The sequence below is a fragment of the Papilio polytes genome, unplaced genomic scaffold, assembly GCF_000836215.1.
Source record: "Papilio polytes unplaced genomic scaffold, Ppol_1.0 DF821400.1, whole genome shotgun sequence".
NCBI classification, from domain to species: domain Eukaryota; kingdom Metazoa; phylum Arthropoda; class Insecta; order Lepidoptera; family Papilionidae; genus Papilio; species Papilio polytes.
Window position 1 is genome coordinate 6,406,184 of NW_013527804.1, and position 26,327 is coordinate 6,432,510.

At 34.3% G+C, this 26,327-nt stretch overlaps 1 protein-coding gene across 4 annotated transcripts in view; it reads left to right on the forward strand.

Annotated features, from left to right (window-relative positions):
- Positions 1-492: 492 nt before the first annotated feature.
- Positions 493-26,327, forward strand: part of LOC106108853 (broad-complex core protein) — a 36,350-nt gene continuing 10,515 nt past the window's right edge. For 3 of the 4 annotated variants that reach the window (XM_013290143.1, XM_013290139.1, XM_013290142.1), the window contains exons 1-2: positions 493-527; positions 20,323-20,370. The gene's annotated coding sequence lies outside the window, so the exon portion shown is untranslated. Of the gene's footprint in view, positions 528-8,393; positions 8,534-20,322; positions 20,371-26,327 lie in introns of those variants that run through there. The other variant, XM_013290140.1, reaches the window with a different exon arrangement.

Below are 26,327 nucleotides of genomic sequence, written 5' to 3' on the forward strand. Positions count from 1 at the left end.
TATAAAAATGAATTCTATAAGGTCTCAGAAAATAAATGAAGATCGAAAGAAGAAATTCCTAAAACACAAATTTAATACATAACATGTATCCAAAACATTCCGAAAAAATAAATATTCAACATTCGCAAAGAATACTTAGAAGCGATTCGCGGTATTATCAAATAGATGCCTAATTCTGCCCGAAAACGTCACCACCAAACACTTATCGTGTCTAAATTGACACAGGTGCTCGGTCTAATAGACTTGACATTACTACGTTTGCACAGCCGGCGACATCTTACATTTTACAGATGTTATGCATATCTAGGACATACATTGCGAGGACAAATATGTTACACTGAGATACATTTTTTAGGTTATAAAATTGATCATGAAATTTTTTCTTTGTACAAATTATAATGCTTATAGAATCAATATTTGTGTACAACTGGTGACTTAAATAAGTTTATAAAGGGTATACAATAATATAATAACTTAAAATTAATTGTATTGTCTATTTACAGGTAACATCGGGAGATTTCCTCAAGGTAAGATATTTTTTCTTTAAATAATTTTACATTTCTTATAAAATCTAGATAATAAGTTCAACAAAATCTTTTTGTACCATTTCATTGTGTAAGCTTATCTTTTTTTTAATATCATTTTTATAGAACACTAGTTTTCTCCCCCGACTCCGTCATGAAATTAATAAATAAACAATAGCATGAAGCCTATGTTCAGATTATCCTTGAGCTAAATTCGTTCAACCGTTTAGGCGGTAATTTCTAACAATCAACCATATAAACTTTCGCATTTATAATATAAGAACTATGAAGCCGACAATCCAGTGAGCATATTACATTATTACTGGATCCAATCAAATAAAAAGCGATCAATTAAAGCTTGTATAGGATCGCATGCAGTTAAAGGGTAAAAGGTTAGAGCTTGATTCCGTTATAATGAAAGTGGATTTTTGCCATTGTGTGCAGCGGCTTAAACCGTCATGTGATATCGGCATAATAAGTATAAAATAATACCCCTTTTGTGGGGGGGATAGGGAGGCACCCCGCGGTCGCTATAATAAATTCATTTGCTAGTTTTTCCAATAATTTTCCGATTGGTGGAAAAATGACTGCTCCTCATATCCGATGCGTTTATCTCTTTTTATCGCAGACTAGACATCGCACACGGATTTACCTCGATACAGGTGATAAATACACGCTTAAGAATAAAATTAAATTGTGTATAATTAATAATTATCTTGTAAATGCATCTAACTGAATTCAAATAGACGTATCTCTATGTAAAATTATAACAAAAATGTAGAGATTAGTTATTGGTATTTAAATTTTTTTTTTAAATTGGTCAATTAATCTAAATAGTTAAAGAGCTTTTGTTCATTTTTGTTTTAAAACGGATATATTAGATAAGTTTTAATTTGTACAATTCATCGTATGTTTTCACACAAAAATTATCTATTTTTGTTAAGGGTTTCCTGCAAGATATTGCGCCGTCTATTCGTAGCGCTACGCTACGCGTCTACGAATATTCTGTCTAGTGATTTGAAAATTATGCAATAGGTTGAGTAAAATTATTGTAATTCCGCGTCTTTGTAGACGAGAACAGTATGTGTTTATTGTGTATTTGTTTTAAATAATATTAATACGTATACGTAACTAAGATATTAAACGATGAAACTTGAGAGTCAGGAGTTTATATTTTGTATGTTATCTTTCTTGATATCTATATTATTATTATAAAGCGTAAAGACACACTTCTTTGTTGCCTAAGATATCAGCAATTACTGAAAATTTTTAAATAATCCTTTTTTTCATAAAAAGCCCTACACTTACGTCACGCTTTAAGGCTATTTATTATCACGCCATTGAGATGCTAAATATTTTTGGATAAAAACCCTAATATGGGAAAGAGACCATAAGTTGCTGCCAACATCAAGGAAGGAAGATTGCCAAGGTTTGTCATGTCATGTCATTTTGATATTTGCTATTGATAATTTGACAAATGTAAACAATAAAGTAAAATTTTCATAATTCCATGCGGATGAAGCCGCACGAGAACAGCTAGTTTTACTATAAAGAAAGGTAATTTCTTTAAATGATTGGTAAAGTAGTTTACTACCTTTGTCAGCTAAAGTTTTTCAATTTAAGTAACCAAACTTTTTATTGTTAACTTATTGGCAGAACTTTCTATAGAGGAAAATTGTAAGTATTAAGTTCTTTTAGTTTTAATTGATTAAAAGTTATTAACTAAAACTCTCGTAATCCATACAATAGAAATAATTAAAATCCTTCGTTAACTTCTACTTTAGACAGGATATGATTCTTTAAGATGCCTTTGTAACCAGGACTTCGTTCGTATTTATACCAGTGAGAAAAAAACTAAGACCCTTCTACGGTTGCAGAGTTCTATTTTCACGTCGTGTCCCGTCTTGTCCCGTCGTATCCCGTCGTGTCCCGTCTTCTGTCCCGGCGTAGCACGTCGCGCGGAAACACTGAACGTCTTTTAATTTTCCGTCATACTTGCTACTAATTACGATTCTCTTTCGGATTACATTTCTTACGTTTTTTTTGCAACAGACTTAAGACAATGATTGTTTTTATGTAGATGAATGTTTATTTTAAAAGTGGATTTAATGGAAAAACATATTAATGGTTAAATTTTATTATTATATTTGTTTTGAGATCTTAATATTGCTGACTTACTAGATTCTCTCATTTGAAGTTTATCCCGGTTTTTGTAAAACACTTAGGGCATAAGAAGCTAAATTATTTGTATGTAATTTATGATTTCTTAACTGGTTTTTAGCGATTTATGCGTAGTTTAATGAAATTAATAAATCTTTGCGCTAGTTAGATGTAACTAAATTATTTAGTTTTTTAGTTTATTCTTTAAATTTCTGTGAAAGAGACAATTAATTTTTAAAGTGTTTTTCAAATTTAATTTTAATCTCATATTTGTTTGTCAAACAATCGATTCCATTATTTTAGAAACAATGTCGTAGCTGTAACGTAATTTACGTAATGACCCGGCGCGGTCGCGAGCCGCGGTCGCTGGAATTTCATATTTAGGGAAAGGATGCGAGCCCATGCAATCTTCGAATACCAATGTAAATGTAAACTGTAGGCCAATCAAAAGAAATGCTTCCGTGACTGTAACCGATGGAATTGTCGTCACAAATCAACCGAAAGCGTATAGCGGTACAGCGGCAGAATGCGAAAAAAACCCGCGCCGTATTGTTTCTACTAATAAAAAGTTCTAATAAACATGCAACTAAGCTACGGGCTTCCGGCAAATAAAACATAAAAATATATCCTATTTTCATAGGGCGAGGGTGGCGTCCCCCCGCGTGGGGGTGCTCTCCCCCCATCTGCGCAAAAACCCAAAAACATCGAAATGAAAATGAGTGTAGCAGGGAGGCAACGGAGCCTGTGTTGGTAATTCATTTTTAACATTATACTTGTGTGAGTGTTTAAAGTACAGTCGTCGCATTACCTTAATGTGTAGTTTGGACGAAATTTGAGAGGTTTTTTTTTATTTATACCTAATGTATGCGATCAGTTAAAGCACTCTGTGAATTATGTCCGATGAAATGGTGGAAGCTCGGAAGACTTGTTGATTTGTCTTACTTATATAATTTGCATAAAAAGACTACAATGGCCGATACATCGAACTCTTAATAAGTTTGCATACAAAAAGTTACATATAGAAATGTTTCAGTAAACATTAGAGTTTCCAGTAATTAGTTTTTTTTGTACGAAGTAAATTAATATAATTATTTTTCCTCTAATGTGAAAAGCTTTTCCTGAGTGTACTGGGCGCGAATTCGCATTGTACTCCCCTACACACACCTACACGCACTAGCGTGATCATAAAACGCAATTTTGTATTAGATTTAATTTGAGTCGCACACACGTGGCGGTTTGCGTGTGTGTGTGCGCGGAAGTGTGCCGCTGCCTACGCACAAATTGATTACGATCGTCGAAAGAGGAATTTGCATAGACGTGCTGAAGGTACTGCGAGAAGTGGTGTAGGCAGCGAGTAGTGAGTAATGTAATGTATTGGGCAGTCGGGAAGTTTCCCGCGTGCGTTCGCATGCGTGATATCAAGGCATAGTGCAAGTGCAAGCGTCTGAGACGCGGCATCAGTTAAGGCGCGGCCCTCGCCCGCCGCGGCGCGCCGCCGAGTGAGCGCCCGATTTAAAAACTATACGAACGAACCTCCGCGCAGAGAACCCCGTAATACCACCCCCCGCGTAATGATTTTTTGGCGATGAATTTATATTCGCGCGCGAGCGGTGCCACTTTTTCGACCCCCCACCGACTCCCCACCCCTCTCATTAACGCAACCCAGATATGCAATTCTGATCTTTGACGAGGAGGCTGTAGTGTCGGCGGGCGCCTCGGCGGGAGTGGAGCCCAGTTTTGTTTTTTACCCGCCCGGCTTCATTATTGATGGCATCGGTACGGTAATGCGGAAGCATGTGTGAACGTTTCATTACAAAAGGTGGACGCTGCCCGCGTTAATATTGCAGACTCGCCGGACCCGGCCGGACGGGAGGACGCTTCCGATACGCCGCACCGACAAAAAAGAACATAGTCCTCGCACTACAAAAATAAAATAAAACAATTAAAAAATAATAAACAAAATTAAATTTAAACTCCGGGGTCTCGGTGCTTTTTTTAAATTTCTTCGTACGCGGCGGAACTATTCGAGCGCGTGTCTGCGAAAGTTTTCGGTGGAAGTTTGTCGAAAGTTAGTGAGGTGCGTGTGTGGCCGGCGCGCTCGCGTGACGGATTGCCCGCCGTCCGGTCTCGCCTACGAACTTTTCACGCGGCACATATTTTTTTTTGTTGTTTTTCTTTACGTTTACTAGTGCACCTCGCCGACGCCGTCGTCGACGCGGCCTCAGTTTGTTTATCCGGCGCGGTGTTGCCTTACCGGACATTGACTTGTAGTGTATTTGTTGATGTTTTGTTTATTGTTTTTGTTACGTTTTGACGCCGAGCGAGCTGGTCGAGAAACGAGGTAAGTGCTATCACATAACATTACGCTAGGGAAAAAAAAACTAACATAGTCACCTACACACGAATGTTTTATTTTTTTTAATTGTAAATTAAATTCGATGGATATGCAAAGATATTTAAAGTTTGCACTATTGTTATTAAGGATGATGTGCGTAATGTTACGATTTTAATTTGTCCTACGAATTATTGCAACCCTTTGTAGAGTAAACTATTATGATGTTAATAGCGAAGTGGTGATCGCACAGTGTCGGAGGGTCCAGCCGCGCTGCACGCGGACCCAGGCCTCGACATTAGATCGACCTGCATAAATAATTAGTTCACAAGAATAGCTAAGGATTTTGCACCATTCGTGACGGTTAAACCGCATTCGATGTTCAAATGATTATAAAAAAATATTTAGATATCTTTAGGGATTATTTCTGTTTAGTTGTTTATATCAAAACTATCTTATTTGACTATAATTTCTTAAAGGATTATTGTAACTTTTTTAACTTGCAATATTTGACATATTAAATTAAATTTTTAATTAAAATACCAAATATCCTAAGTAAATTCTAGATAAAATGTTTTTATGGATACATAAATTGTTGTGACATTGTGAAACCATAAAGTATTATTTTGTTAATTAAAGAAAATTGATTATTCAACAGATTAAACTCGTCACAAGACATTTCTGCAAATTTTAAATATTTTGTCATTATAAGCTTGTTCCTCAGAACAGAAGAACTAAAAATCATTTCTTTGTAAAACACATCGAAGAAATACTATTTTAAAAAAGACAAGCTATAATTTTATTTACTCTTTATTTAGCTTTCACCAGTGACTCCATTCGCGTAGGATTTAAAAAAAAAAACAAAAACAGGTCTATACATTCTTCCAGACTATTCTCTACTTGTAAGCTAAATTTCATAGAGATCCGTTTAGCAGTTTAAACTACAAACTCTAACAAACATCCATCCATCTATCTAAACTTAATTTATAACACAAGTAAGAATTAAGATTGTTTTTATTTTTACATAGCTTTCTCCTAACGTTATGAACAAGTTTATGTTCTTATTATTCCAATACGAAATAGGGTATTTAGTTAATTTACTTGTACATAAAAATTATAAAAAGTAAGACATTTTATTTTATATTGCTCTCAGTCAAAAACTAATGGACTGATTAAATTATTCATTTACCTTTAAAATGCTACATTATCTCCAAGTATCCACTAAATTGATTAAGGCCACTACATAAAATTTTTAAGAATCCACTCATGCAAAACCTACAATATAGCGCTGATATAACATAACACATTTTTACAACCTTAATTAACGAAGATTCGCAAAACCTATTGTCTGTATTCTATTATTTTATGCATTCCATCGATAAAAAACTCATCAGTTTCATATTTATTTTTCCCTTCCCTGTCTGAATTAGACAGACACTTAAAACTATCGTATATCAAACATACTCAGTATAAATATTTAAACAGCTGGTATTATCACATCTAAATTTTAACATAATGTAAATCATAAGCTCTTATTGAAGTAAATACACAAATGATAATTATATACAAGTCCTTGCTACATGTTCAGTACATAAATAGTTATAAGTACATAACGAAGGATAACAAAATTACACTTCGTTAGTAAGTAAAACTTACTGGTCTGAATATTCATACAACTTGTATGAAATGAGTAATATTGCTACTAATACTTAGAGTAAGTTAGTTACATAAGAAAACACCGATTACCACAAGTTCTTCGTCACTATTTATTAATAATTTTATTTGCAAACCATGTTTATATGTAAATAAATTGATTAAGGTAAAAAGATCATTATTAAAAGAAATTGTTCTTAAAATTATCAACATAAATATAACAAAACCACTAAATAATAATGAACTTTCGTAAAACAAACAAGTTTTATTTTTTAATAAAACTAATTGAACAATAAACAATCATAAGTAACCTCAAACAGCTTAAATATGACGTAGATATGTACCACGTAATTATAAGACAAAATGTTACGCATGTTAAAGTTAAGTTATGTAAAACGGTTGTTTCGACAGCGGATTGTATTGTATGAAATGAGAAGTACAAAATAGTAACGACAACGATAGTGGCATCGTCGTTATGTGTGCGCACCGAAAGCGCGCTAAAAGCTCGTGTTGCAGCTCGTAGCTTGCAAGACTCACGCGCTGAGCTTTGCACGACCCCTGGCTACGCGCAGCTCTGCTCGCCCGCTTTGTGTACTTGTCTCTCAATCTGTTCAAGCAATCCTTTGTATGTCGCTAAGTGTAACTGGTAATTGTGATGACATTGAAATTTCTAGATTAAAGCAAAGACCAACGGCTTTCGTCATTTTTAAAAGTAGAAACTGTTTAGTATTCGGTTTTGATTTTTGTCTTCACCTGGTTGGATAAAAATTAAATTATTGTTTGCTCCTGTTATAAGACCTTCGAAGTCTATTGAATCATTCCTTTTTAATTTATTCAAACACAAGGAAAAGAGTGAAAACAAAATAAAAAAAAAAGAGAAAGGCGGTAACGACATCGGCCGTCCAGACGATCATCGATTCCGCGTCTATCTACGAGGGGAGAAATCGCACATAGAACACCAGACTAGGAAAAAGTAAAAAACGGTGACAGACTCATTCCGTTCTCCGTCTCCATCCTAATCGCGTCCCCCACGCACGCGCGGCTTTTTAATTGCATCCCCAGCCCCCACCCCGGAAAAAAGGGCGAGTGTACGATGGATTAGCATAGGGCTGTACGTAAGTACTTGTTTAGGAGCCGAAAGGAAAACGTTGTCGCGAAACGTACCGCCAACTCCACGCGGAAATTTATTATTTCTTTAGGAGTGCGTGATAATTTTTTCTCAAAATTCCAAATCTCCCGGTTCTAAGAAATCAAATAGAAGCTACCAAGTAATTTGAAAGTATCTATTGCTTAACTGTGAAATATTTTTAAAGAACGTGTTATGTTGATATTGAAATTCGCTATAATTTTGCATTTTTCGCATTGAGTGGTCCTGAAAAGAAAGTTACGTAGTAAACAAGATAACGTAAAAGTTGAATAGGGAAAATTCAGTCTGTCGAGAACGCGAAAATGTATCCGTTACAACCCTAATTAGCATACAGCCTCGCGCGAGAAACGCGAAGCACCCCTTCAGTTTTTACGCGTTGCCCCCCGCCATATTTTTACGCGGCGCATTTTCGGCGTGTTGCGGGGTGCGCGGGGTGTGCGCGGGGTGCGCGGCGGGTGTGCGCGGGGTGTGCGGCACGCGCGGGCGGGGCGCGCGAGGGGCGTGCGTGCGTGCGCGCCGCCAGTCGGCGACTGCCGGCGACCGCGCGATGTGCAGCACCACGCTCGCAGCACTACGCCGACACACGTTGCACTTACGCGCCTGACATGACCCGACAACGGTGAACTAACAAATTGACATTTTAGTTTTTTAATCTGCGACGAGTTTATTTTTTTTAAAGTGAAGTGCAGTGCCGCCGACAGGATTGTGCGGTTTCGGGTAAGTAGTATTTTTTATTTCTCTCGGTTATCAATTATGACGTTAGAAGTAGCAAAATTCGGTGATAGCTGGGAGCAAGGTCGTGCCAAATGATAATATTATTTGCACAAAAATTGTGTTAGACCGCGCCGGATAACCTCGTTTTAGGACAACGGACGCCGTTCATTTTGCATTTTTCTACGGCCACTCTTATTAGTTGTCGATGAATGACAACTTTTGTATAGCTACGTTACTTGTTCTTAGAAAAGATAACATATTTTTATAGAGCAATGCAGAGATACCTCGCTGTACGGTTGTCGCGACGCGACGTCGGCAACACACGTTTTTATAATTTAAAGAAATGGCGCGAAAATCTGTTTATATTGAAAAAATACACATACACGATAATGAAAATATTAAACATGAAAAATAACTTACATTATGTAATTCAGGATAAGAGGCTGTGTAATATTTAAGTTCATTTTTCTCTTGTATTAAAAACGGCTTTTCAAACATACATCGAAATATTCACATGTAAACAAGATGTATTTAAACCATTCTGACATAGTAACTATTTAAAAAAACCTTTGGAAAAACGAACTAACCTCGATATTCACGAGAACTGAGTTATATTTAAAACTGATAAATACAAGATAATGATGCACATGGTTTTCATTTGTTTTTGTCACTTTTACACGGAAAATAAATTTGAATGACATTAAATCGATCTGTTCAATTGCTATGAAGGTAACAATTATCTAAACGCTAAAAAAACATGTTTTCAAACGATCTTATTACACTACTATATCTAGGTAACTTTACTAATATTATAAAGAGGAAAGATTTGTATTTTTGTATGTATTCGATTCATATAAAAACTACTGGGCCGATTTCAAAAATTCTTTCACCATTTGAAAGGTAATTTATCAGTAAAATAGGCTAAGTTTTTCATTATTTTTAATTTAACGCGGGCGACGTCGCGAGAAACAGCTAGTAATTCATAATAAAAATATAAACCTATCTCAAGATACATTAAGTTACACTAGAATGTAAAGCTTACTTATGATACATTTTTAACTTGATTAGTTTTATTAATATATAATTAAATCTAAGTTGTAATTCAAAGTTATTGGCATTATCTACTACCAACAGCATCGTTCTGAAATAATTACTTTAAGGAAAGCGTATAGGATTATTCCCAACCGTCACCCCGCGCTGTCCCAACGAGAGAATAAAATATTTCATCCGTCCCACCCTTTAGTTCCACTATCACCAATAAGGTGACAGATGGAACCGTTATAAAATATAATAAGTTCCAACCGTCCCCTCGTCGCAGAATTTGAGACTGATGAAACTTTTTATTTTCATCTGTCTCCACGTAGGGACAGAGTGGGGTGACGTTTGGGAATAATCCGCATAGAACTGAATCACTAACTTATGGACTAACGCGCCCGTGTCCAGTTACTGGCAAAACTTAAACTAACTCGATCCGATTTCTAAAATATTATTGAATTAAGAGTAATACGTCTAGTTTAAACCATACAGCTTACGTAACTACTTGAAATCTAAGTGTTTATTAACTATTTATCTTGTAAGATTGGTAACAATCGATGTTCAATCGATGAGAATATCTCCCCTTCCATAGGAAGGGGAGATATTCTCTTCATGTGCGTCTCCTCCTCTGTTGGATAAGGGTAGGTAACGCATCTGCAATTGCGGATGTCTATGGGCAGCGGTCGCTTCGCCATTTTGGCGGATTCAGGTGGCCGCTTGCTCGTTTACCACCTTATATTATAAAAAAAAAATGTTGCAGTTTTTCAATTTAGAAATACAATTTTCGGTGTAAAGATTCCATTTTTCTTAATTGTTCATTTCATTCATCTACACCAATATAATATAGAGGAAAGATTTGTATTTTTGTATGTTTAGAATAACTCAAAAAATACTGGGCCGATTTTAAAAATTTTCACTGTTAGAAAGGTAATTTATCTCTGAGTAAAATATTTTTTTTACTTTTTAATTTTACGCGGACGAAGTGGCGAGCAACAGTTAGTTGTAAATACACGATGAGATTTATTTACTTAGAATTTTAAAACTTCAAACCTTATACACTTCCAGTTTTTATCTCCTAAAGGCAACAGATTAGTTAACCAATTCCAGATTAGTTGAAATGTTTGCCACAAAAGCATATAATGAATACAATACTAATAAAAGAAAGCCAATGGATACCTACATTATACGTGCGTATATAAACAATATTTTTCCCGCCACAAATAGAAATGACAACGCAAACGTCTAGATTTGTCCTTGTCCTTGCAAAGTTCAATACCTAGGGGTCTTACATAGGCTCGCGTCGCGCTTCTCGTGATAACGGACTACGCGTTAATATAATTAAGTTACTAGCTTTCGCCCGCGACTCCGTCTGCATGGAATTAACAAAAGTAAGTAACCTATGTGTTCAATATCTGTTCAGCAGTTTAGGCTACAAACTCTGACAAACATCCATCTTAACTTTTGCATTTATAGTATTAGTAAGATTTGATATTAATTTGAAATATTTTTATTTCGATTTTAGTATTGTGGTTTGAATGTGTCATTATGTATTTTATATACATTTATTTAATTTTATTATAAATTAAAATTTAGTGAAAAAGCTTAGCATGAATTTTTATATCTGGACTTTATAAAACAATGTTCGATTTCTCAGCTATCGAAATGTCCTATTTACATAGAGCTTGCATAAATGTACATATATGTTAAGACATGAGTCAAGGCCCATATCACTGCGTGGGAGACGAAAGTAAATATTATTACTAAAATGAAGAAAGCGTGTATTGTAAACAATAAATTATTTATTAACTAGTTGATTAAGTTTGTTGTACTTCCATGTAAGGGTGAGTTCCCACTACCCTCATTTGTATAGAAACATATTCCTCATTGTGTTGTAACTGCTATTTTTTTTTATTAAAAAGAGACATCTAACAACGGTTTGGGGCAGAATTTCACTGCTAGTGAAAAAATAAAAACGAAATAAATATAACCTTCAATATTATGTGTCTACGCAAACTTCAATCGTATAAAATAACCTCTTGATATAAATTAACTAAACATCAAACCAATCCATAAATGGATTAATAATGGATTGATATTTGGATTGCAACCCACTTTCTTTCACTCTACATCTAGATATGTTGCGCTCGGTTACGAGGACTTACAGCACCCAGTGTCGTGAATTGATCACTTAGGGATCACTTAACCATTTTGAATCCCGCTACTGATTTGTTTCAAAATATTACCTATTATCTCCATGACATATTTTTATTATAATCACGCCTTATTTACATGTTACTTATCCTGTTAAAGTTAAAGTAGAGTAAATTATTAAAAAAAAACAAAAGCAAGTACCCTATGTCCTCCCCCTTATGTCCTCCACCCTATGTCCTTAATTACAAGTAAATTCCTGGACGTAATGCAAACTAACATTATAAAGAGGTATGATTCGATTGTTTGTTTGCATTGAATAGGCTTTGCAAACTGAACTGATTAAAAAAAGTCTTTCACTGTTCGGAAAGTAACATTATCACCGAGTAACACAGGCTATATTTATTACTAGCTGTCGCCCGCGACTCCGTCCGCGTGAATTAAAAAAAAACAAAACAAGTACCCTATGTGTCCTTTCAGACTATCCTCTACATCTGTGCCAAATTTCATCGAGATCCGTTAAGTCGTTTAGGCTACAAACTGTAACAAACATCCATCCATCTAAACTTTCACATTTATAATATTAGCACGATATCTTCTATCTATACATATAATAAAATGGGAGTGTCTGTTTGTAATATCAAATGAAAAATTACAGATTTCTGGAAGATGAAGTATTTGCGTTAATGATCACGAAAATCGCATTAAAAAAAACTGTCTATCAGTGCACAAGCCGCGTTTGTTCGGGGTAATCTCCGAAACAACTGAGCCGATTTCGACCGAACTTTCACTGAAGGGTAGCTAACATAGACGGGCATATTATAGGCTACTTTTTTCAAATTCCGCGCTGTCAAAATGACGTAACGGGTGGTCCAAAGCATTAACGAAGTTTGCGGGCGATAGCGCATGTTATGTAAACATAGTATTTAAAGTTTTTTTTTAAGGTAGTTATAGACATATTACGTTTTGTGTTATTTTTTTATTTAAATTCATTATATCGGTACATTGCATAAAATGAGTACAGTAATTTTGTATGTGTTTGGCGATTCGAGTTTTTTGCAGACTATCCTGTTGGGTGACGTTTCGTCTAGTCTGCCAGTGATAGAGCTAGTACAGTCGAGCGCAACACTGTCTACTTACAATTACATTATTTTTATTACTTTTACACACTACATACTAATGTTATAAAGAGGAAAGATCTGTATTTTTGGATTTTTGTATGTATTGGAATAACAAAAAAATAACGAGCCGAATTCTTTTACCATTCAAAAGATACGTTATCGCTAAATAATATAGACTATATTTGTAAATTTCATATGGTCGAAGTCGTAAGTAACAGCTAGTTGTAAACTAAACTTCTAGGCAATAAATAAAGCGTTGTTTACGACTGTACCGATGAGATTAATAACATATATACTTATCATATAGGACTATTTGTGTTTTTATTATTTAAGGAAAATTAGACTAACACGTCAATTTAATTAATTTTAAGTTCAAAACAATAGTTAATCCGTTATTATTCAATTTTATAAATAATTTGCAATGCCAGTAGTCAGCGCTAAAATGTTATTTAGTAACTAGCTGTTGCCAGAGACTTCGTCCACGCAATATTAAGATAGAAATGTAACCTATATGCCTGTCTATGCCGTTGCCGTTTCTTAGATTACCCGGAACAAACGACGATCAGACAGTCAGACAGCCAAAAAATGTTTAATCGATTTTCGTTATCATAACGCAAATACACCGTCTTCCCGATATCTGGAATTTTTCTTTCAATATTAAAAACAGACACTCCAATCTTATTATATGTATAGATTATCCTTCTGTCTGGACAAAAAAACATTATACTTAATTTAAATTAAATGTTTTATTTACTAAATCGTATTATTTTTATTCAGCATTTTTCTTAATTCTATTAACGAATGTACTTATTATCGCTGCGGAATTAGCATTCGGTTGCTTCCGATAATGTTCGGGGATTTTATAGTGAAACAAATACTAAATAAACTGTAACTTGATTAGGGAAAATTTAATCTATTGCAAATAAAATTCCATGGCCTAAAACAATTTGATTAATATTATACTTCTTACTAATATTATAAATGCGAACGTTTAGATGGATGGATGTTTGTTAGAGTTTGTAGCCTAAACGGCTGAAAGGATTTCAATGAAATTTGGTATAGATGTAGAGGATAGTCTGGAAGAACACATAGGATACTCATTTTTGTTTTTTTTTAATTCAACGCGGAAGGAGTTGCAGGCGAAAGCTAGTATATTATAATTGCGAATGTGTAGAAAGATAAATGGATATTTGTTAGAGCTTGTAGCTTTAACGGCTGAAAGAAATTTGGCATAGACGTAGGACGTAGTCTGGAAGAACACATAGGCTACTTACTTTAGTTTTCTTTTTAATGCCACGTGGACGGAGTCGCGGGAAAAAGCTAGTTAGTTTATATTTTGATGAACTTACTATTATTAAAATTAAACAAAAATACTTTTCTTAATAATGCTATGCGCTGAAGATATTGGATATGACAAAGGAAGGAAGTCAAGTATCCTCTTGTTTCGAAATCATCAAATTTTTTTATCAAGAATACGTTTGTAATTGTGTTGGCAGTAGTTACTTATTACGTTTGGACCACCCAAGTCTTATTTAAGTTACAATTGTTTTGATGTGACACATATTTCCAGTAACATGTCAATTGCTGTTTTTATTACTTAGTCTGTATTTTTTATAAATATTTACGTATAAATATTAAATTTGTAAGTAGCTAAGCAATTAAAGGCCTGTCCCACCAAATTGTAAAATGTCTAGTAACAATCCAACGTGTAGAATATGTGATGGAAATAAATAAAAAATGAATTTTGTTCCCTTATGTGATAGTGACGTCATTTTTAAGCTATCTGAACCTCTATCAGCCAGTGGTGGGACAGGCCTTCAGAGCAATAAAAATGAGCATACTCGCATACATGTATGAATATGGTACAAACGTATCTTTAGGGGCGTTTCAGCAATAACGGCCCTGGGCGAGATTTCTACTACGCCTTCTAACTGCGATACAAACTCATACGAAAAGGAGGGCTTAATGCGTCTGTGGCGCCCTCTCATGATCGACGCATGCGCACAACCTCGCCCTATTTGATGGCATAATATTTGTTGAGCTTATTAATAAAACAATGATTTCATAACTATTTGAACATTGTTAAAATATAATCAAGGTGATCGGGGACACAATTTCCTCGTACGTTCAAAGTTAACCAACAAAATAATCGGAACGTTGCGTTAGCGAAAACCATTATATTCAGAGTACGGTAACACACAAAGGTACAAACAATATATCAATCACACAATCGATTATCACCTTTATTACTAAAGACAATGATGCCACAATCATATGCATTTATAACACGTGACAACTTACGTTGCTTTCGTATCAATTATTCAATTCATATGCAATGTTTTTTGGAAGTGTAACAATGAATTCGCTTGCTAAAGAGTTTGTTCTTTACATTGAGTGTTGCGGACGTGTCTCCTCGATCGAAAGCCTCTATCTAATTAATGAAAATAACTGCAATAGTTTCATTGTTTATTTTTATTATACACACAGATTTTGGTTGTTTTATTATAATAAAATCATACTTTAGATGGATGATAGAGTTTGTAGCCTAAAAGGCGTTTAAAGAGCATAGTCTGGAAGGACACATAGGCTACTTGCTTTGTTGTTTCTTGTAATACAACGCGAACAGAGTCGCGGACGAAAGCTTGTAAATAAGCCTTGACCCTTAACACGTTTATTGCCACATACTCTAACGAGCTCATTCGAGAAATTCATAAAAGCATGACATGTGTTAACTAGCATTCTATTCTAAAAATCTGTTTGTAGGTTATGTTATCGAATTTGACCATCAAGTTCGTATAGCAAACAATTTGTTAATGCGACACTGCGACGTAAACAACAAATATTTAAAAAATGACAACTGTTATATACAAATTGAATGTTTAACTAAATAGTAGAGAGTCGTCCGGTGGTCTTAGTAAACAAAAGTGCGTGTGCAGTACACTAGCGACTTACTGCGCAGTAAGACGTAATGACACTTTCACACGAAGGTTAAACTTTGACGCAGTGTAGTAGGATATTGCAATACTCCACTGCTATACTGTACTACCTCATTGATCTTCCTTCGTGTATAACTAATGTTATAAGGGAATGTGCGCTGTGCACCGGACGATATTGCGACCTGCTTGTTTACCCTTTACACGCCAGAATTCGTTCAGAATTAATTGCATGCTATGATAACCTATTCAAACCTCCTCTTTTAAATAAAACGTTTGTGAATATAATGTATAGAAAAATATTAACTTCTTACCTATTTCATCAATCGTGTCTTTCAAATGGTCGATACACAAATCGAATTGGAATTTACTCCGTCTTCAAGAAGGAAGTTACTAATAAAGACTAAAAAATACTTTTATTTACTTATAAAGAGGAAAGATTTGTATTTTTATATGTATTGAAATACATCCGATTTCAATTTTTTTTTAATTACACGCTGACACAGGTTGCGAGCAACTAGTCTTATGTAAATCTATATAAGAGAGTACGTTATCCAGATTTTTTATAAAATTTGCTAAATATAGAACAGTTTATTACCACGTAATTGTACATTGTACAACTAAAAAGCCATAAATGTAATTTATTTAGTATTTCAAATGTAAATAACATTTAGATACGGTAAAGAGTTCATCGTCGCGATGTAATCCTAGATCAAAAAGCAAATACTGAAACTAGTTTATCCTGTAAATTGTAATCTAGTCTAATTCGGCACACCTTATCAGCGTTGATATTTTCACATTCGCAATCTCCTGCACCTGATAACTAGCCCTGCCCTAGGTTAGTGATGTGACGACTCACATATCGATTGTCGATAACGAACACAACCTTGACATTATATCTGAATAAATAATCGGATTATGTAAACCTCCTATATCTACATTTTTTGATAACTTTCTTCATATAAGGACTCGAAAAACTTTCGTATATCAGTTGTTAAGTATTATAAATATCCAATCTAATATATATCGATTAAAACAGCGGCCATCACTATCTCCGTTGCACATACGTTATCGCGTTTTTATTAGTTCGTATAAACATTTATTTAGCAAACATAGAATAACGGCCCTGTCTACTTTCGCACTCTTTCTGTACGTCTATCGTTTATCGCTGTACTGAACAAACAAATTTACACATACGAGTGTAATGGCTACCTTGTTCATATTTTCCACAATAAATCATGATTTATAAATTAAAATTGTTCCAAAAGTAGTTTTATAATCAATACTATCTACGAGTATACTAATATTATAAAGAGGAAAGATTTGTATTTTTGTAAGTATTGAAATAACTCAAAAACTACTGGATCGATTTCAAACATTCTTTCACAATTAAAAAGCTACGCTAGTGTTTATATTTTTTTAATTCAATGTGGACGAAGTCGCGGGCAACAGCCAGTTTCTAATAAAATCCATAAATAATATCTTAGTTTTTAATTATTTATCATACGAATATAATAAATGCGAAAATGTAGCTGGATGGATGGATGTTCGTTTGTAGCCTAAACGGATGAAGGGCTTTCAATGAAATTTGGTATACATAAATGTAGAGGATAGTGTGGAAGAACACATAGGATACTCACTTTTGGTTTTTATACTCCACGCGGCCGGAGTCGCGAGCTATAGCTAGTAATTAATATTACAAATGCGAAAGTATAGATGGATGGATGTTGGCGACTACGAGTATAGAGCATAGAAAGACAAAGGCAACTTATTAAGTATCTCTTAATTCTACGCGGACGGAATCGCAGGCGACAGCTAGCATAAATAGAATTCCGATAAAGATATTTTTAGGCATCACATCAAACGTAAAAACCCCAACAGGAATTTCAATAATTCATATTTTCCTTTAATGATGTAAAACTAAGTGTACACAGTTCATTATAAACGTGTCTCAAGTAAAGTCGCGGTTGATGACTAGTCATATACGATATTATTGTACGGGTCAAAAGCCTTACAAGGAAGAGCACAGTTTTTTATTTATGCTATATGCAATTAATAGTTATTTAATTGCATAATAAATACAATTATTTATTGGTTTAACTACTTCTTCACTACTACACTGGTTTGACTTACTATTGGTGGCTAGCATTCCACCCTAACTTCTCCTGGGCGGCAAACAATATATGTCTTTTCTGTCACATCCAAACCCTTCCCTTTGGTGTCCTGTTTATTATACAGCATTAGTGAAAAAGTACCTTTCTGATGTCGAAATTCAATACAAATAATTAAATGTTTTATCTTTTTATTACTACTAGCTGTTCCCGTGCGGCTTCACTCGCATAAAATTATAAGAACTTTATTTTATTGTTTGCATTTGTCAAATACTCAATTGTAAATGTCAAAATGACATGACATTACAAACCTTAGCAATCTTGCTTTCTCATCTATGTTGGCAGGAACTTATGGTCCCACATTAGGGCTTTTATCAAAAATATTTATCCACTAAGTTTAATGGCGTGAAAATATATAGCCTAAAGCATAACGTAAGTGTTGGGCTTTTTATTAAAGAAAGAATTATTGAAAAATATGTTGTAATTGCTGACATCTTAGGCAACAAAGAAGTGTGTGTTTACGCTTTATTATAATAGTATAGAAGTATAGATATATTGTTTAAGCTGTTTACTTAATTACACGCCTGAACATTTACAATTAAAAAAAGGTGAAGAATACATTTTTCACATGACTGATAAGTCGTAGTATTTGCTAGATCACAAAGTAACGTAGCGCAGGTCAACGCGCTTTGTGCAAAGAATCAACGGCCCTACGCGATAAATTGTATGTAAAAATACTTCTCACGCTTATAAATCCTAAAGAACTTGTATCAAAATAATTTTTCAAACACGATACGCTTTGGTCGTGCGATATTCTCCCAGTAATTCTTAACTAAGCAAAGAGACTAGTTCTAAATTCAAAAGCGTTTTTATTTTTACTAAAACAAAACACTTATGTTTCCTTTCCTTGTCATCGCTATATTTTTAACGATTTTCGCCCAAAATTTTGACCTATATATCGACAACTAATGAACTTCTTGCTCATTAGAACTAAAAGAAGTTAACCAAAGAGTTTTTTCTCTATGATCAATAAGCATATACTGATAAGTATTCGTTTTTTTTTAATTTATAATTCTAGGTAAACACGCCGGTTTTGTTAAACTACAAATAGTTAGCGACACCGTTCGCTAGCTTAATTAATGGGGTCCGTTAATTTTCGCGTAGCGGGCAACCCTATTAGCCAACAGTTTAGTTGCCACGGTGTGGCCAGCCGTGATTAACTTACCGAGTTCAAAGGGCCCGCGTAGCTTTAAAAACTGCCAGGCTATTATTAAAACTGAAGTGTAAAAAATATATTTATATTTTTATAGAGAATAGAGTATTAATTTAGGTGTAAATATTTTACATCGTGTTAATTTGGGAAAAAAAGTATAAAATAAAATATTGTTTGCATGGTAAAATATAGCTTGGACTGGTGAACAACATATTAAGATGTATCAAATATCGTGGTTATTCACTTACCAATTCAAAATCAGAGATTTTTACTAAATAACAATACAAATAACATGCACGGTTGGTGTGTTCGTTATGTAGATAAAGTCACATTCTCTGACGTTAACTCTTCGATTGACGACTTGAATTATTAGACGTTATTGACTTACTTATTTAAAGTTACTAAATGTAGTTAAAACTTACTCAGTTACACCATTTCATAGACTTATACTGGTCTATTACGACTTTATTATTCAGATGTGTCAAGTTGACAAAACACATATGTACCGTAACCGAAGCGTGACGTAAGAGACAATAGTCTCAACGTATGAGAACATAAAGGTAAAACTAGCACGTCGCTAAATGTAGAGCCGCTCGTTGATTCCGAACTTACATAACCCGACAAAAGCTTCGAAGGCTTCATTCACAACGCACGCACACATACTCACGCTCTATTTACATACGTCCACACACGTCACAACTACGTGGAAACTCCAACCGCCATTTGCCCACTTTCACTTTCGACGAAAGCCTACATAGTTTGCGTGCCGAGGGACCGTCAGCGATTGGACACTAAAAGATTGACCTTTGCCGCGATTGGATCGTTCGCCTCTATGTATCCGGTGTTTACGGATATAATGTACTCACTCGTATGTTTCCGGGCGGATCGTAACGGTTTTCGGGTCTATTTGCTTTAGGTATTCACGTTGTTTCTACGTGGGCGATTTAACGCCTTTCATGACTGAAAAGCGGTCAGTTTTACACTTCAGACCTGATTTATATTTCATTAGTCTATTAACTAAGTCATTCTTAATTCTACATTCTGATATATTTGGATATAAAACTAATGAATGAAGAAAGGTAATGTTTGTACTTCACTACTTCGTCTACTCTTAGACAAGCCTTGACTGGGAAATCTTAGTGTCAAAAAATTATAAAAGGATTTTTCAATATCACGATGTGAAAAATTTGCTGACAAATTCATTACTAATTAAGTATTCTTTTTGTTGCAGATTTAATTGAAAAAGAAGTCGTCTAAGAAGGTCTTGTTACGCGTTACGGTGAGTACCTCTATACCAATCTAAACACACGCAGAGACATTAATAGGTTGCCTAGCAGCACCTTAGTTCAGATTTCCCAGACAAATGTACACTTTATTGAGTTTTTGAGTTAACAAATTAATGTTCTTTATTGAAACGACATGATTCACAAAAATAGTCAAACAATGGAATCGAACACGCGACCTCATTTTGAAATTCTTAAACCAGTATAACATTTCCTCTACATTCTTTATGATTTGTCATTTAAAAATAAATTTCAATTGATTGAAAAAGTCACAAATAGTAAAATATCGTTGGATGCGTTCAATATTTTTGTAAATGATTACTAAAATTCTTTACAACGCCGCCAGTCGGATTCGTTATCAAGAAAAAAAACTAAAAACTTAGGCATTATCTAGCTTAGTGTCAGAGCTATCGGCCGGCATGTGACCTACCTACTGCTTATCAAAAATCACATTCAAATTTATAATAGGTATTTACTATGGCAATATCTATTGATTGACGTGGCAACGAGCCACAGCACCGGCTGGTCAATTTATCAGTTAATATTTTTTTTAATAATGTAAACATGCATATCATAAAATTAAATTAAAATTTAGTTTTTTTTACACTCGCACGCTGCTAGCATTACCGCGACTTCGTCCTCGTGTAACTATCAAAAGAACTTTTTCTATTCATGCTAATATTATAAATGCGAAAGTTTAGAGGATTGGATGTTTATTAGAGTTTGTAGCCTAAACGGCTGAACGAATTTCGATGAAATTTGGTATAGATGTAGAAGATAGTCTGGAAGAACACATAGGCTACTCACTTTTGTTTTTTTTTAATCCACGTGGACGGAGTCGCGGGCGACAGTTAGTAATAAAATATAGCCTGTGTTACTCGATGGTAATGTTACCTTCTCAACAGTGAAAAACTTTTTTATTAATCGGTTCAGTTTGCAAAGACTATTCAATGCAAACAAACAATCGAATCATACCTCTTTATAATGTTAGTATGCATTACGTCCAGGAATTTACTTGTAATTAAGGAAGTATATAAAATAACCTCATATTATTGTAGTGAAACTACTATTGATTTAAATTCATCACATTATCATGTAATGGTTAAATCCAACCGCAAAAAATTTAGAAAAACAAATAAAATAAAACATTTATTAAATAAAATCCGAAAATGAATTATTATAAAATAACATCGTTTGAATAGTTACATCTAATAAACTCAACTATGTAGGCGATAAGGTATCAGGTAGCCTAGGTCTTTGATAAAAAGCTAAATTTACAAAAAGTGCGATAAGTCGGGGCTATCAGCGGCCGCGCGGGAGTCGGGAGCTCTCAATTCGTTCATTTAATAATGTAGAATTCCACTGTCGTATATTGATATAGCCTCTCTTAAAGTCTTAAAGAGAAAGAGCTCGGTGTAGTTCCACGGTAAATTTTGAGCATTAAAATGTAACTGCTACCAGTCTTGGCTTCTCATTGAGTTTTACACTTACAAGCGGTAGATGGCGCTGTCGTAAAATTAAAATAACCCTCCAAATGTTTCAAGCAAAATCTTTTTGCGTAACTTCTCCCACAATGAGACCCTGACACGTTGTTCTTGGTTTCACAGTTTTAAAATATACCCATTTCATATGTATTCTGGGAATAACGCTGGGAAAAATATATTTTACCTTATTATCCCAAAGTAATTTTAACGAATCTATTATGATAACGATTCGAATGACGTACTAGATAATATTTTAATAATAGATTGCTAATAAATTTAATAAAAAATAATATACATATTTTATAACGCAATAATAAATAAAAACTAAGTTCTTAACGCCATAACCTCTTTATTCTAATAATCAGGTTTTATGCCGTTATTTGTTTACTGCCATTTTAATTTTGCTATTTCGGTGATTTGCCAGCGATGTAAAAAACATAAAGTAAAGTAGTAAATCAATTCTTGTATATTCAGTCAAAAATTGACAGTAACTTTAACTGGGATGAATGCAAGAGCATTCTAGGTAAAGATCCAGAGTCTACGTCACTTTCTCGGAAATCGTGTGCGATAAAATAATGCCCTTGAGAAGAACACACGTTACTATGTGTGGTGAACAGCTTTAGGGTAGGCGGCTGAATGACCGCCCAGGGCGCTAGACCGACAAGGGCGACCTAGGTTTGCGATTTACTAAAAATAACCCTGTTCACATCCCCCGTAATACTAAAAAAATAGTCACCAAAGAAATCTAGACCAGGGAGATAGTCGCGCTAAAAATATTAACGTGTGTGTAGTAAAATAGTCAAGTAAGTAATTTAACTTAAGTGATAGTTTAAATAAGTTAGAGCCTTCTTTAAATCAGACTTTACCGATATTAATAAAATCATAGTAGTTTTTGAGAATATACGATCAGAAAAGGTCTTTAACTTGTTGTCAAGGTTAAATTATTAGCGAAATGTCACATTATATTATTAACGCATACCTTAGTGCCGTATGTGAGTATAGAACTAATTCTATTTATCATAGTTTCTAAAATGTTATCGCAATGTAGCTGATAAAATTTACGAAAAAAGAATTTGAGGAACGGATAGATTGATAGACGGATTGGTTCCGTATAATAAAATAAACATGCGTACTTGGAATCTCCTTCATTCGGAATTGGATCAAAAAATTTATATCTGTACTAGTATTATATACTAGGAAAATTTTTTATTTTTGTAAGTATTGAAATAACTCAAAAACTACTGGACCGTTTTCAAAAATTCTTTCACCATTAAAAACCTACCTTATTAGTGAATTAAAAAAGGCTGTTTTTAATATTTTTATTATTTCACGCGTGCGAACTCGCGCGCAACAGCTAGACATTAATCTTCTTTTCATTTTGTCAGATATCTTTTCGTCATTCATCCTTTTATGGAACATCTTATAAAGTTCACTTCCTGAAATGGTTTTATTTTAACGCCTTATCGAACCCTAAAAGATTCGCTATCGGATCTATAATGCAAATGATAATGCATGTGTTATGTTATCATTTCTATTGCAGTATCAAGCTGCAATCGAATTACTCACTTGAAGTCAAACTATTAAAGTCCAATTTTGTTCAATACACACTAGTACATAGAGATCGTAAGATATAAATGGGTATATAGCGTTAATTCTGATTTATAATACGAGTAAAGGTGCGAATTAGACAAAGCGTATTCAATAACAAAAATAGGTTTTATCTAAATGGGAACAAAACGGCCATTTTTGTGAAGCATTTTTTTAGGGCAAAGGGTCAAGTGACAAGCGTTAGCTAGAATACAGATATATCATCAAAATAATTTATATACTAATAAACTATTGCAGTAAGAAATGTTTTTAATTTTCGGATTGATTAAATTTCTTCAATATATACAATAACTATAATTAAGTTAAGAATTTAGTTTAAATTAATCTGTTTATTTGAATAATTTATAGAGCTTCAACTGTCAATTTTATCAAATGCCCGCATGAGGCTACAAAAACCAATTTCAGATAGAGCAGTGAGCTCGGGGCTGCAGGCTAGAACAGGATTTCAAAAATGATTTATAATAAATATTGTGACCTTTAGACGTAATTAATGATGAAAACTTGTGCTATACTTGGGCTAGGATTACCTTTAGGAATGATTTGGTAAAAAAATCAAAAATTGTACGATATTTGACTTACATATGCCCCAGACGAGAAGTTTGAGAGTAGCCCCAGTGGTTGAGAAACTAAGGAGTAAAAGGTATGGTCATATTATGAGGACGAATCGCATGTAACAAAGACACTAGTTATGAATGTGGGGTACACCGGTAGTAGAGCTAGAAAGAGATTGATGGATTGCGTGAAAGGTAACATGATGAGGGAGTGAAGACTGAGACGGATGATAGAGTTACTTGGAGGACGAAAACCCAGTGCTGACCCTATGGGAGTAGGATAAGATAGGGGAGATGAAGATGTGCCTTATACGAAATAACATTCGATTATAAATATCATCAAAAAGTCAATAATGTAACTAAATCTTTATTTAAGTTACGTGCTTATCGTCTATTAGTTCTTATGATGACACATTTTGTAGTTTCTAGAAGCGATATCGCAAAATTTGATATTTCGCTTTTAAATTATACCACATACAAGAGTGATCTTTTCATGATTTGAATAGCAGAGGTATTTGCTATGTGGCGGAATAACATGATTTAATGTCTTTCATAGAAATCGTCTCTATTGGGGTGTTTGTTATAAATAGAGAATTTAAACACGTTTCCTCTCACCCTCGAGGTTTAGAAATACTAATATTCCATCAGCCATCTTTAATCTTATTAGTAAACTAGCTGTTCCAGTGCGGATTCATCCACATGAAATTATGAAAAATTGATTTTATTGTTTACATTTGTCAAAATGACATGACGTGATTAACCTTGACAATGTTTCTTTCTTAATGTTGGCAGCAACTTATGGTCTCTTTCCCACCTTGGGTTGTTATCCAAAATATTTACCCCCTAAGTTCAATTGCGTGAAAATATATAGCCTAAAGCATGACGTAAGTGTAGGGCTTTTTATTAAAGAAAGAATTATTGAAAAATATGCTGTAATTGCTGACATTTAGCAACAAAGAAGTGTGTGTTTACGCTTTATTATAATAGTGTATTATATTATATTATATTTAAAGTTTTTAAGCTTTTTGCCTTTCTATTATAAAACTCATAAGAGTAAAAAAAAAACAAGAAATCAATTTTAAAAGCCTGCTTTAACTTACTCTCTACAACGAAAATGGTTAGGAAAAAGTTCTAGAAGTAAATATATCTGTAAAGACTATAACCATCCGTTAACAAGGTCAAGTATTCGTCGACATAAAAGAATCTCAAAGTCAACGTATTTTAATGTGCCAAATAATTGTAACATTTATTGATACCTAATTATTACATGACTCACTGCAGTGAAATTAACAGTCAAGCGATAAATGCATAACTCTCATTAGATTTGAGACGTAAAACGTTAAACGAAACATACCCTGATTTTGTGTATTCGACTACCATTCGATTATTATTATATGTATCCAAGCTTGAGCTTTATTGTAATAAAAAAGAGGAAAGATTTAGTTTTTTTGTATGTATTGAAATAACTAAAAAACTACTGGTTTGATTTCAAAAATTATTTCACCATTAAATAGCTACATTATCAGTGAGTCTAGCAGTGGTAGTGCCCGCTTTAACATCTTAGCACTTAGGGCCGGCACGCCCGGTGTAATACCATGACCACACAGAAGACAGGCGTGAAATGGAACCAATGCCGTGTTTCGTCTGATGAGTGTGGTGCCGGAGGCCTAATTTAAGTCCCTTTCTCTTTACCACCCTTTTCTTATAAGGAGAGGATGGGAAGGAGAAGTGGATTTGACGGTGGAGGAGATGAATAGGAAGGGGCAATATCCTCTTTATGTGCGTCTCCTCCTCCGTCGGATAAAGGTAGGCAACGCATCTGCGATCGCGGATGTCTATGGGCAGCGGTCGCTTCTCCATTTTGGCGGACTCAGGTGGCCGCTAGCTCGTTTGCCACCTTATGTTATAAAAAAAAAGAGTAACAAGCTTTTTTTTTTTTTTAATTTCACGCGGGTGAAGTCGCGAGCAACAGTCTAGTATCAAATAATTCGTTAATAATTAATTACAAAAAATACAAGTTCGATAGCCAAGATAAGCAGCTCACATACCAAGTGGTAATCCGAGGAGCATTGTCTGCACTCGGTCACTGGGACGTATTGTCTACGATTTGTTGAAAAACTTCAGACCATACGACGTGCGTTTCATGCCGTTCATTAACACCCATCACCACCTTAATGTAAAGGGAATAAGGGATACATTCCATTGTATCGTAACTCGTATCGCATCGAAAGCGATTTTCAGAAATACATTAGAACTATGCGATTCTTTGTTACATAATTGCTGTTGTTTTGTATCAAATTTTGTTTACAT